Below are 10,940 nucleotides of genomic sequence, written 5' to 3' on the forward strand. Positions count from 1 at the left end.
AAAATGACCAATGAGCTATGCTTTAAAAATACTATTATTAACAGATAGTTGAACATACTTGATATTTTAACCCATCTTATATGTTTATGTGTAAGTATATATGTATGTATTTGTATAAATAATATAGCAACAGTATTCAAGAATATTTTGGAAATAATCACCTATCATGCTCTACCCTAACACAGTTTTTCATTTTGGGGCTTATTTCCTTCTAAAATTATAGTTGCAAAAATAGTTTTCCAAATAATGTTTTTAACATTTTCATGATTTTTTTTAAAAAAGGTTGTTTTTTTTTTTTAAGAGAGAGATGAGAGAGAGAGAGAGAGAGAATTTTAATATTTATTTATTTTAGTTCTCGGCGGACACAACATCTTTGTTTGTATGTGGTGCTGAGGATCGAACCAGGGCTGCACGCATGCTAGGCGAGCATGCTACCGCTTGAGCCACATCCCCAGCCCCATTTTCATGATTTTTAATAGTCAAAGTAATTAGATGTTGATAGAGACTTTTGAAAGAGCATGTTGGATAATCACTAATATAAAGTGAACCAAAAAAAAAAAAACCCACTGGGTAGAATCAAAACTGAAGAACAAGGCCTGAATAATTGGAAATAACCAAGGGCCATGTTGGTGATTGTGCTATTATAAAGGCTAGTTCTTTATAGAGGTTATATTTTAATACTTTGGAAATGGATCAAAAGCAGAGGTCATAGTTGAAAGATCAGAGGTGAAGGAACAGGGAAAACATAATAATGAGCTTTTACTTTAATCACTTAATACACAAGTTTAAGTCTGATTTTCTTTAAACAAAGGACTATTATTTGAAGAACACCAAAAGACTGTGACAAAGAGAAGATTATTTGAAGTTTAAGTTCTAAACTCTTTTAAGGGTTTAAAGTATTATGAGGAGACCCTTTAAAACACACCACCACTGTTGGGAACTCAGCAAAAGTGAAATGAGGAGGAACCCTATTTTTAATACCTTTGAAAAGGAGATTCTGCCTTTAGAAGAGTTCTCCGGAGTTCACAGGTTGGAAAACCAGCCATTATAACTGGTTTTGCATCTGGCGATTTTAATAATCCTTAAGGGTGCATGATGAACCAGATGAACCCTTACAGGCACTTCCAGACCTGGAAGCCTATGATGTCCTTTCCAAAATGAATCCTTGATACACCACAAAGACCAGTTTGAAGTATCTGAGAACAGCTGAAATCTGTGCCCTTCTTTCAGTATCTTGCAGAATATTTTTGGCAAAAATAAATTTTTACTGTAAGCTTTATAAACGTAATGATAATCTGTGAGGTTGAATTCTGGAGGTAGCTGAGAGACAAATACACATTAATAAATCTATTAATCAAAATATTTCTTAGGTATCTAATCTTTTAAATGTCCCAATATTATAAATAGTGTAAAGTTTATGTCTACTTAAATACTTTCAAAATATAATTCATCTAGAAACTTCCCTTCAGATCCTTTAAATCTCTTGCTTTTTTACACAGAATATTAAAATGTTTTTAAGCTCCCAGGAAAGTTATCAGTTCAGTTCATTTGTAGACATAGGCTGAGCTTCATTTCAGTTAAGTGTGCAGAAACTATACTTTATCAAAGAGGTATGTAACTTTTGTTTACATATAAATGTTTCTATAGAAACACTTCTCACAAGGTTGAATGAAGAAAAGAAAATGTTCTACTTAATATGCATAGTGTAAGTCACTGAGGAATTTTATTTAACTTTACTACTGTCACTTTTTTTTTCCAGTACCAGGGATTGAATTCAGGGGCACTTGACCACTAAGCCACATTCCAGCACTATTTTGTATTTTATTTATTTAGAGACAGGGTCTCACTGAGTTGCTTAGTGCCTCATTCTTCCTAAGGCTAGCTTTGAACTCTAGATCCTCCTGTCTCAACCTCCCGAGCTATGTGTGTGCCACTGCACCTGGCCCACTTTGAGTTGCTTAAAGGCTTTCTCATACCTATACTGTGACAGGAGAGGCCTTCCGTGTGATATAGTACGTGGATTATACGTGGATTATAAGTGGAAACTAAAGCTTTATAAATAAGTGGATACAACAAGTCAAACTAAATATCTTCCCAGAAAAAAAAAAATCAGTGAGGTGAATAGAGAGCCTACAGCTTGGGAGCAAATTTTTTCCACTTGCACATCAGATAGAGCACTAATCTCTAGGATATATAAAGAACTCAAAAAGCTAAACACCAAATAACAAATAACCCAATCAATAAATGAGCCAAGGACCTGAACAGACACTTCTCAGAAGATGATATACAATCAATCAACAAATATAGGAAAAAATGTTCATCATTGCTAGCAATTACAGAAATGCAAATCAAAACTACTCTAAGATTTCATCTAAGTCCAGTCAGAATGGCACCTATTATGAATACAAACAACAATAAGTGTTGGCAAGGATGTACAGGAAAAGGTACACTCATACACTGCTGGTGGGACTGCAAATTGGTGCAGCAATCTGGAAAGCAGTATGGAGAGTTCTTGGAAAATTAGTAACGGAACCACCATTTGACCCAGCTTCTCCTCAGTCTATACGCAAAGGACTTAAAAACAGCATACTACAGGGACACAGCCAAATCAATGTTTATAGCAGCACAATTCACAATAGCTAAACTGTGGAACCAACATAGATGCCCTCCAATAGATGAATGGATAAAAAAAATGTGGCATATACACACGATGGAATATTACTCAGCAATAAAAGAGAATAAAGTCATGGCATTTGCAGGTAAATGGATGGAATTAGAGAAGATAATGCTAAGTGAAGTTAGTCAATCCCAAAAAACCAAATGCTGAATGTTTTCTCTGATATAAGGAGGCTGATTCATATCAGGGTTGGGAGGAGAAGCATGTGAAGATTAGACAAACTCTAGATAGGGCAGAGGTATTGGAGGGGAAGGGAGGAGGCATGGGGTTAGAAATGATGGTGGAATGTGATGGTCATTATTATCCAAAGTACATGTATGAAGACACAAATCGGAGTGAATATATTTTATATATAACCAGATTAAAAATTGTGCTCTATATGTGTAATATGAATTGTAATGCATTCTGCTGTCATATATAACAAATTAGAATAAAAAAGAAATTATTTGTTTTATGTATTGCTGGATTTCATAAAATAAAATTTTTACATCTTTTTTTATGATGAAAAAAAAAGAAAACATATCCTTCAGTCATAAGCATTTTCACAGAAGCATTTATGAGTGAAAATATATACTATCACGCATTAAAAATTAATCAATCATTAAATCTATTAACATTCAACTGAATCTGGTACATTGTGAAAAGTCTCCTGGAATTCTGGGTTAAAAGATGTCATTGATTTGCATAAAGTATAAATCTCTCAATTTAAATATATACTAAACATTGTAAAGAAATGTTTACCAAGTACTTCGTTACATTTTCAAGATAAAAAAAAATAAAAATTTCTCTTAAAAAGTGAACCTAGAAGTAAAATGGTGACTTACAAAAGATTGAGAGGGGTCAGTGGGAACAGGACCTGGAAAAAGGGTGGCTGGATTTGTGTACTGCCTGTGTCTGTGGAAAACTTACACTCCATTCCATTATTCTGTGTAATTAACATGCAGTCATAAAATTTGAATAAATAAATAAAAGCTTTTGGTCATTATTTTGACCAAAATTGATAGGAAGTTTATTTCAATTCTTTAAGATTGCTGATTTTTCACATAATTACACATACAGTAAATCTCAAATCATACTAAAAACAGCAATGAAAAAAAATTGATAACCAAATTTCTAGCCTTCTGTCCCCACCTACTGCTCCTCCCAGTGCCCCCAACAAAGTAAATGGCAGATCCAGCCTTACAGTTAGTTATTCAAGGCAAAGATCTCAAAGTCATCCTGGGTTCTCTCTTTTGCTCACTTCTCCTACCTAACCCATTAACAAGACGGTTCAGCTCTACTTACAGAGCAAATACAGGTCTCTGACAACCTCTCCATATCTCAGTTGCTATCAGTCGGTTTCCAGCCACTGTCCTTTCTTACCTTACCACAATAGCCTCCTAACTGGTGTCTTGGTTCTTGGCTTCTAGAAATATGCTGATATTCTCAGCATAGCAACCACAGTTATTTTTTTAATGTATATGCCAGACAATGACACTATCCTGCTCAAAACCTTCCAATGACTTCTCATCACAACCTCAGTAGAAGTCAAAATCCTCAAAAACTTAAAGGTCTACATGATATGAGTCTCCATTTCTCCTGTGACATTATCTCCAGTCCTCTCCCAAACCCATTCAGCTCTAGCTACACTGGCATATTCCAACTCAGGACCTTTGCACTTGCTGTTTCCTATTCCACCAGGTGCATTGCTTCCCCAAACAGCAACAGAGCTGGCTTCCTTTCATTTTCCCTTAATGTCAACTTCTCATACATGATTTAAAATAGCAAGCCCTCTTCCAAAGCCCTGATCCCTTTGCTCTAGAGCACTTGCATGTTTAATTTCTTTGTCTACTCTGTCTCCTACCTTAACTAGAATATGAACTGACTAAAAGAAGATATTTATGTCTGTTGGGTTCACTGCTAGGTTCTTGACTTCTAGAAAAATGAATAGCCTTAATAAATATTTGTAAATGAATGAATGAATAAATGAACTCTAATAAATCAAATTTTCAAAGCATTTAAAATTTTCTCACATCATAAAAGCGTGTATAAATTACTGGCTTCCCAAACCAGAGATCTTTTCTCTTTTCTCACAAATATTCATAGATGATCCTTCTTCCCATGTTCCCAATTTAAAAATTCACTGACCATCGTTAACATAGCTTCAAACTTACTATATTTCTCAAGTAAGAGTCAGGCTCAAAATTTCAATTTGGGTCACTCGTGTGTGTGTGTGTGTGTGTGTGTGTGTGTGTGAGAGAGAGAGAGAGAGAGAGAGAGAGAGAGAGAGAGAGAAACAGAGATATTGATTTGACTTATGGGCCCAAAAGAATCTATAAAGGGAAAAAAATACTTAACATTCAAAATTCTAAGTATACCTATCAATCCCCAACACTTTTGAGGTCATCTATTTCTATTTCTGGACATAGTTCAGAAAGAAGTAGAGTTTGAAAGAATATATATACATTAAGAGGCTAGATAATTTCCTTTCCCTCCATTTTGGGGGCCTGAATTGCCAGGCTAAGGTGACCTACAAGTTTGTCCTGACAAACATCAAACTTGAGGACAGGAGAGGCAGCACAGTTTTGCTTTCTTTCACAGTGACAAGCACTGAGCTCACACTAGGTATATTTTCATCAGTTTTTAATCTAGTCTTTATCACTGATCTTAAATAACTCATTAACCACACTGAATGTGTTTTCTACCTCTCTTCAGTCTAACATACATGCTACTGTTAAGATACTATTTTGCTTATTTCATCTATTTCATCGGAGTTTATCACACTTGCCATCCATGCTTAGTTTGGTGCTTTTGCTATTCTTTTTATTTTATTTTATTTTAGGTAATTGTAGATGGACAGCATGGCTTTATTTTATTTGTTTATTTTTATGTGGTGCTAAGGATGGATGCCTCACACATGCTGCCACTGAGCTACAGCCCTAGCCCAGGATTTTGCTATTCTTTGCATGAACAAAATGTCACTCAGATTTATTAGGGATGTTTTGGGAAGTATCCTTTAACTATTTTCACCTGTGTTGCAACCATCTCTCTGATGGCTCAGGTCTTAACTGGCTTTTCAGATTTATGATATTAATGATGGTGTTGCTCAAGAATTTGTGTTGCTTTTATAGCAGCGTCTGACTGTGCACTATTCCTGTTGTCTCAGTTTCTCCCACATTCCAAAGACAAAAATATGACTCAGGCCTGATCATTCGGGTGAATTCATCTGTTGGCCATAGTGAATTTTCAGATATGGGTATGTGAAGTCAGTCAGTTTACTCAAAGTAAATCACTTCAGTGACCTTTTAGCTATGACTTTTTAGGTGTGAGAATGTAAGCTAAAAAGTATTTAATCAGAACTTAGAAATCTACTTGAACATGGGTATATAAAGAGGAAAAAGGAATTGAAAGAATATAATGGCCATACTTGAAGCCAGTCCCTTAGATTTCTGAGTTGCACATGAACTAGTCATTTCTTTTCGGATTGCCTTTCTGTCTTATGTCTTGGTTGCTGAAAACTCAGAGTCCTGACTCACACACTTAAATTTATAACTAAGTAACCCAGGTATCTCTGAGGCAATAAACTCAAAAAGGTGGAACTATATTAAATATCTTGATTCATAAAAAGCATAATTGTATACAATAAATATTAAGTTTTTATTTATATTCTTTTTTATTGTAGAAATAGAGTGGTTTTGTTTTGTGCAACGTAATCTCACATATTCTAGTACTAAAATTCATAGGGGAAATTTTTACAAAATTTATCCTTAAAATTGATTATTTTTAACAATTATAATTTGTAATACCTTTATATTATTATAACCCAGATATCATGTCCTATATTTCAACTCCATAGCTTAATATGAAAAACCGTAATTAAATACCTAACCAACATTGATAATGTAATACCTAATTTAGGTCAAGTTTAAAATTGCTTCTAAGTTGACTATAATATTGTAGGACTAAATGGATGAATTAGATCTGAGGTTACCCACATAAAAAATCCAGACATATTATATTAATATTTGTCATATAATAATAACAAATAATACAAAATACTTACCAAAGACCTGGAACTATTCTAAGCACTTGACAGTCATTAACTTGTTGAATCTCTTTTGAGATGGATGCTACAATTTTATCAGTTTATAGAAGAGGAAACAAGTCCAATGCAGTGAAATAATTTACCCAGTGTCACACAAAGAGTAAGTACTATGCCCCAGATTAAAATCCAAGCAATCAGACCACAGAACTAGGATACTATACTCACATATACACAGGTGCTGCAAGAGAGCTCATTATAAACTCTGGAGTCAAGTTCCCATTCACTTTATGCAACTGTAGTTGTTTTCTTGCATGTGCACCTGATGTAAGCAGATGAAGACAGCCCTGGGGCAAGTAGACATGGGACAGTCTAAACACCAATGCCTATAAACATCAGGAATGAAATATAAGGCAGTCCAAATTACCTCTTACCAATAATGATTTGGTATTAATATGTTGCTTCACAGGAAACAACTGTGTTTAAGACCCCTATTAAAATAAAAAATTACTTCCTATATATATAATATAAACCTCAATTGATTTGAGGATTAGTTAATTATCTAGCTGGGTTCCTGAGGCAAACTTTTGAGAATTGCCATGTAAGAAAAGAGGGGGAACGTTTTGAGTTCTGCAAAAAAGCAAGAAGATGGATAATGTAAAATGTTTTGTAATACAATTTTATATTTATATTCCAAAAACTATATCCTATTTTATGAATGCTAAACTTTTCTAATCATTGACAGTCACACTATGAAGGATTCATAAGAAAAGGATTAATATTTACTGAATGTGAGAATGTGCTGCGTAATAGGTGATCCACACACATCTCTCACCCTCTTGGCTCCTTTCTCAAAAATCTTCTGGCTACCTGCTCCATTCTCTTGAGAATATCACTTAAATCTTTTTTAAAAAAATCTAAAATATGATAAATGCTACATTAGTGAAATTACCATTTATTTCTCATATTATCAATAAACTGAGGTTTTTAAGCACTAAGAATTAGAAAATCTTTTAATAGGCTTTAGATTACATGTAGGTATGAAAGTGTGACTACTATCAATAAATGTCTTCAAAACCTGCTCTGGTCAATCATAATTTTTATTAAATAATTAACACAAGAAAAATTCTAATGATTAAGCTCTTAATTTGGAGAAAAGAGAGTGCTACAAACTGAATGTTTGAGTCCTTCCCAAATTCATATGTTGAAATCCTCTCCTCTACTGGGAAAGTGTTAAAAAAACATGGAATATGATGAGGCCATGAAGGTAGAGCACTCGTAAATGTGATTGTGCCTTTATGAAAGAGACACCAGAGAACTCCCTCAGTCTTTGTGCCATGTGAGGACACAGCAAGAAGTGAGGTGTTCCTTTTTCTGCCCATGGGTACTGCCAAGAAAGCATCATTAAAGTCTCTCTTCCTACCTACTTGGCTAATGGCTCCCAGCAACTGCTGTCATGTCTAAATCAGAGTCCCCTAAAGAACCCAAACAGGTACGGAAGTTATTCATTGGGGGCTGAGCTTTGAAACAACTGATGAGAGTCTGAGAAGTCATTCTGAGCAATGGGGAACACTCACGGACTGTGTGGTAATGAAGACTCAAACACCAAGCTCTCCTGGGACTTTGGTTTGTCACGTCTGCCACTGTGGAGGCAGTGGATGTAGCCATGAATGCAAGACTACATAAGGTGGATGGAAGAGTTGTGGAACCAAAGAGAGCTGTCTTAAGAGAGAATGCTCAAAGACAAGGGGCCTACTAAACTGTGAAAAAGATTTTTGTTGGGCATTAAAGAAAACCCTGAAGAACACTACCTCTGAAATTATTTTGAACAATACAGGAAAATTGAAATTATTGAAATCATGACTGACCAAGGCAGTGGAAAGAAGAGGGGCTTTGCTTTTGTAAGTTTTGATGACCATGACTCTGTAGATAAGACTTTCATTCAGAAATACCATACTGTGAATGGCCACAATTATGAAGTGAGAAAAGTGTTGTCAAAGCTAGAGATGGCTAGTACTTCATCTAGCCAAAGAGGTCAAGGTGGTTTTGGAAACTTTGGTGGTGGTCTTGGAAATGGTTTTGGTGGAAATCATGGAGGAAACTTTAGTGGTCATGGTGGCTTTGGTGGCAGCCCGTAGTGGTGGTGGATATGGTAGCAGCAGGGATGGCTACAATGGATTTGGTAATGATGGAAGCAATTTTGGAGGTGGTGGGAGCTACAATAATTTTGGCAATTACAACAACCAATCATGAAATTTTGGACCCATGAAGGGTGGAAAGTTTGGAGGCAGAATCTCTGGACCTTTTGATGGTGGAGGTCAATATTTTGTCAAACCACAAAACCAAGGTGGCTATGGTAGTTCCCACAGCAGCAATAGCTATGGCAGTGGCAGAAGATTTTAATACTACCAGGAAACAAAGCTTAGCAGGAAAGTAGAACCAGAGAAGTGACAGGGAAGTTTACAACAGATTTGTGAACTCAGCCAAGCACAGTAGTGGCAGGGCCTAGCTGCTACAAAGAAGACATGATTTAAACAATACTCATATGTATGGGCAAAAAACTTGAGGACTATATTTGTGACTAATTGTATGACAGGATAACAGGTTGTTTTAGTTTCTGTTCTGTGGAAATTGTAAAGCATTCCAATAAAGTGTTTTAATGTAGACTTTTTTTTTGCACCCATGCTGTTGATTGCTAAATGTAATAGTCTGATCATGACACTGAATAAATGTGCCTTTTAAAAAATGTGCTGTGTAAAGTTAGTCTACGCTGAAGCCATCTTTGTAAAAGATGGTGTGAAGATAGAATTTATTCAGGATGATGCCAGGTTCAGAAACCTCGGTGCAATTGTGACTTTCTGAAGTTCACTACTGAAAGGGTCACCCAAGCACACCTGTAGAATTATTTAGTTATAAAAATGATTGTTGGTACATCCTATACAATATCTGCATTGAATAATGGAATCTGATAAGTAATAAATGGGACTAAAGCTTGTGTATCATCCATTATCATGTGTAATCAATAAACAATTTAATTCTCTTGAACAGAATGAAAACCATAAAAAAAGAAGGTGGTTTTCCATAAACCAGGAAGCAGGCACTCAGCAGACACTGAACTAAATGGTACTTTGATCTGACTCCATAACTTTAAGAAATAGGTATTTGTTATCTGTAAGCCATGCCATCCACTCTGTGGTAGCTTCTTATAGCAGCTGAAACATACTAAGACAGAGTTGGTTGGGTTAAGGAAAAATTATCTAAAGAATAAGACCAGAAACTGCATCTGCGAGAAGACACAGGGGAAATAAACATATAGGTGCAGGCAATGGTTCCCTCAGTAGGACTTCTATAGCTCAATAATACCCCAAATCAATAAATGGGCTGGCATCAAACTAAAATGCTTCTGCACAGAAAAGGAAGTAATAGCATAAAGAGAGAGCTGACAGAATGGAAGAAAAATCTTTGCCAGCTACTCTTCCACAGATGATTAACATCCAGAATATATAAAGAACTGGGAAAAACTTACCACCAAAAAAAAAAATGACAACAAAGAACTCAATCAATAAATGGGCAAGTAAACTAAACAGACACTTTTCAAGAGAAAAAGTACAAATGGCAAACAAATACATGAGAAAATTTTCAACATTGTTAGCCATCAGAGAAGTACAAATAAAATCACACTGAGCTTTCCTCTTGCTCCAGTTAGAATGCCAATCATCAAGAATTCAAATAACAATAAATGCTGGCAAGTATGTGGTGTGGAGGGGGGACACTTATACACTGTTGGTAGGAATATAAATTAGTATAGCCACTATGGAAGTCAGTATGGAGCTTCCTCAAAAGACTAGGAATGGAATCACCATATGATCCAGCTATAGCATTCCACAGTATTTATTCAAAAGAAAGTTTTAGCATATGGAAGCAATACATACATACTCATGTTTGTAGCAGCAAAACTCACAATAGTCAAGTTATTGAACCAGCCTAGGTGTCTGTCAACAGATTAATGAATAAAAGAAAATATGTCATATGTACACAATGGGGTTTTATTCAGCCTCAAAGAAGAACAAAATTATTTCATTTGCTGGAATATGGATAGAACTGGAAAACATCATAACTTCCCTGTTTATTAGTTGGAAGACATTTTTTATTTGTATGATATAAATTTAAGTCCCAGTGGAAAATGGCATGTAGAGAACACAATCAATAGGAGAAAAAACACAAAATAAAACAGTCTTTAAG

The 10,940-nt window shown here is 35.2% G+C and overlaps 1 pseudogene; it reads left to right on the plus strand.

The window, feature by feature from the left end:
• The first annotated feature begins 7,215 nt into the window (after window positions 1–7,215).
• On the plus strand, window positions 7,216–10,214 carry LOC125615828 (annotated as a pseudogene).
• The last annotated feature ends 726 nt before the right edge of the window (window positions 10,215–10,940 follow it).

The sequence above is a fragment of the Marmota marmota genome, unplaced genomic scaffold (assembly GCF_001458135.2).
Source record: "Marmota marmota marmota unplaced genomic scaffold, marMar, whole genome shotgun sequence".
NCBI lineage: Eukaryota > Metazoa > Chordata > Mammalia > Rodentia > Sciuridae > Marmota > Marmota marmota.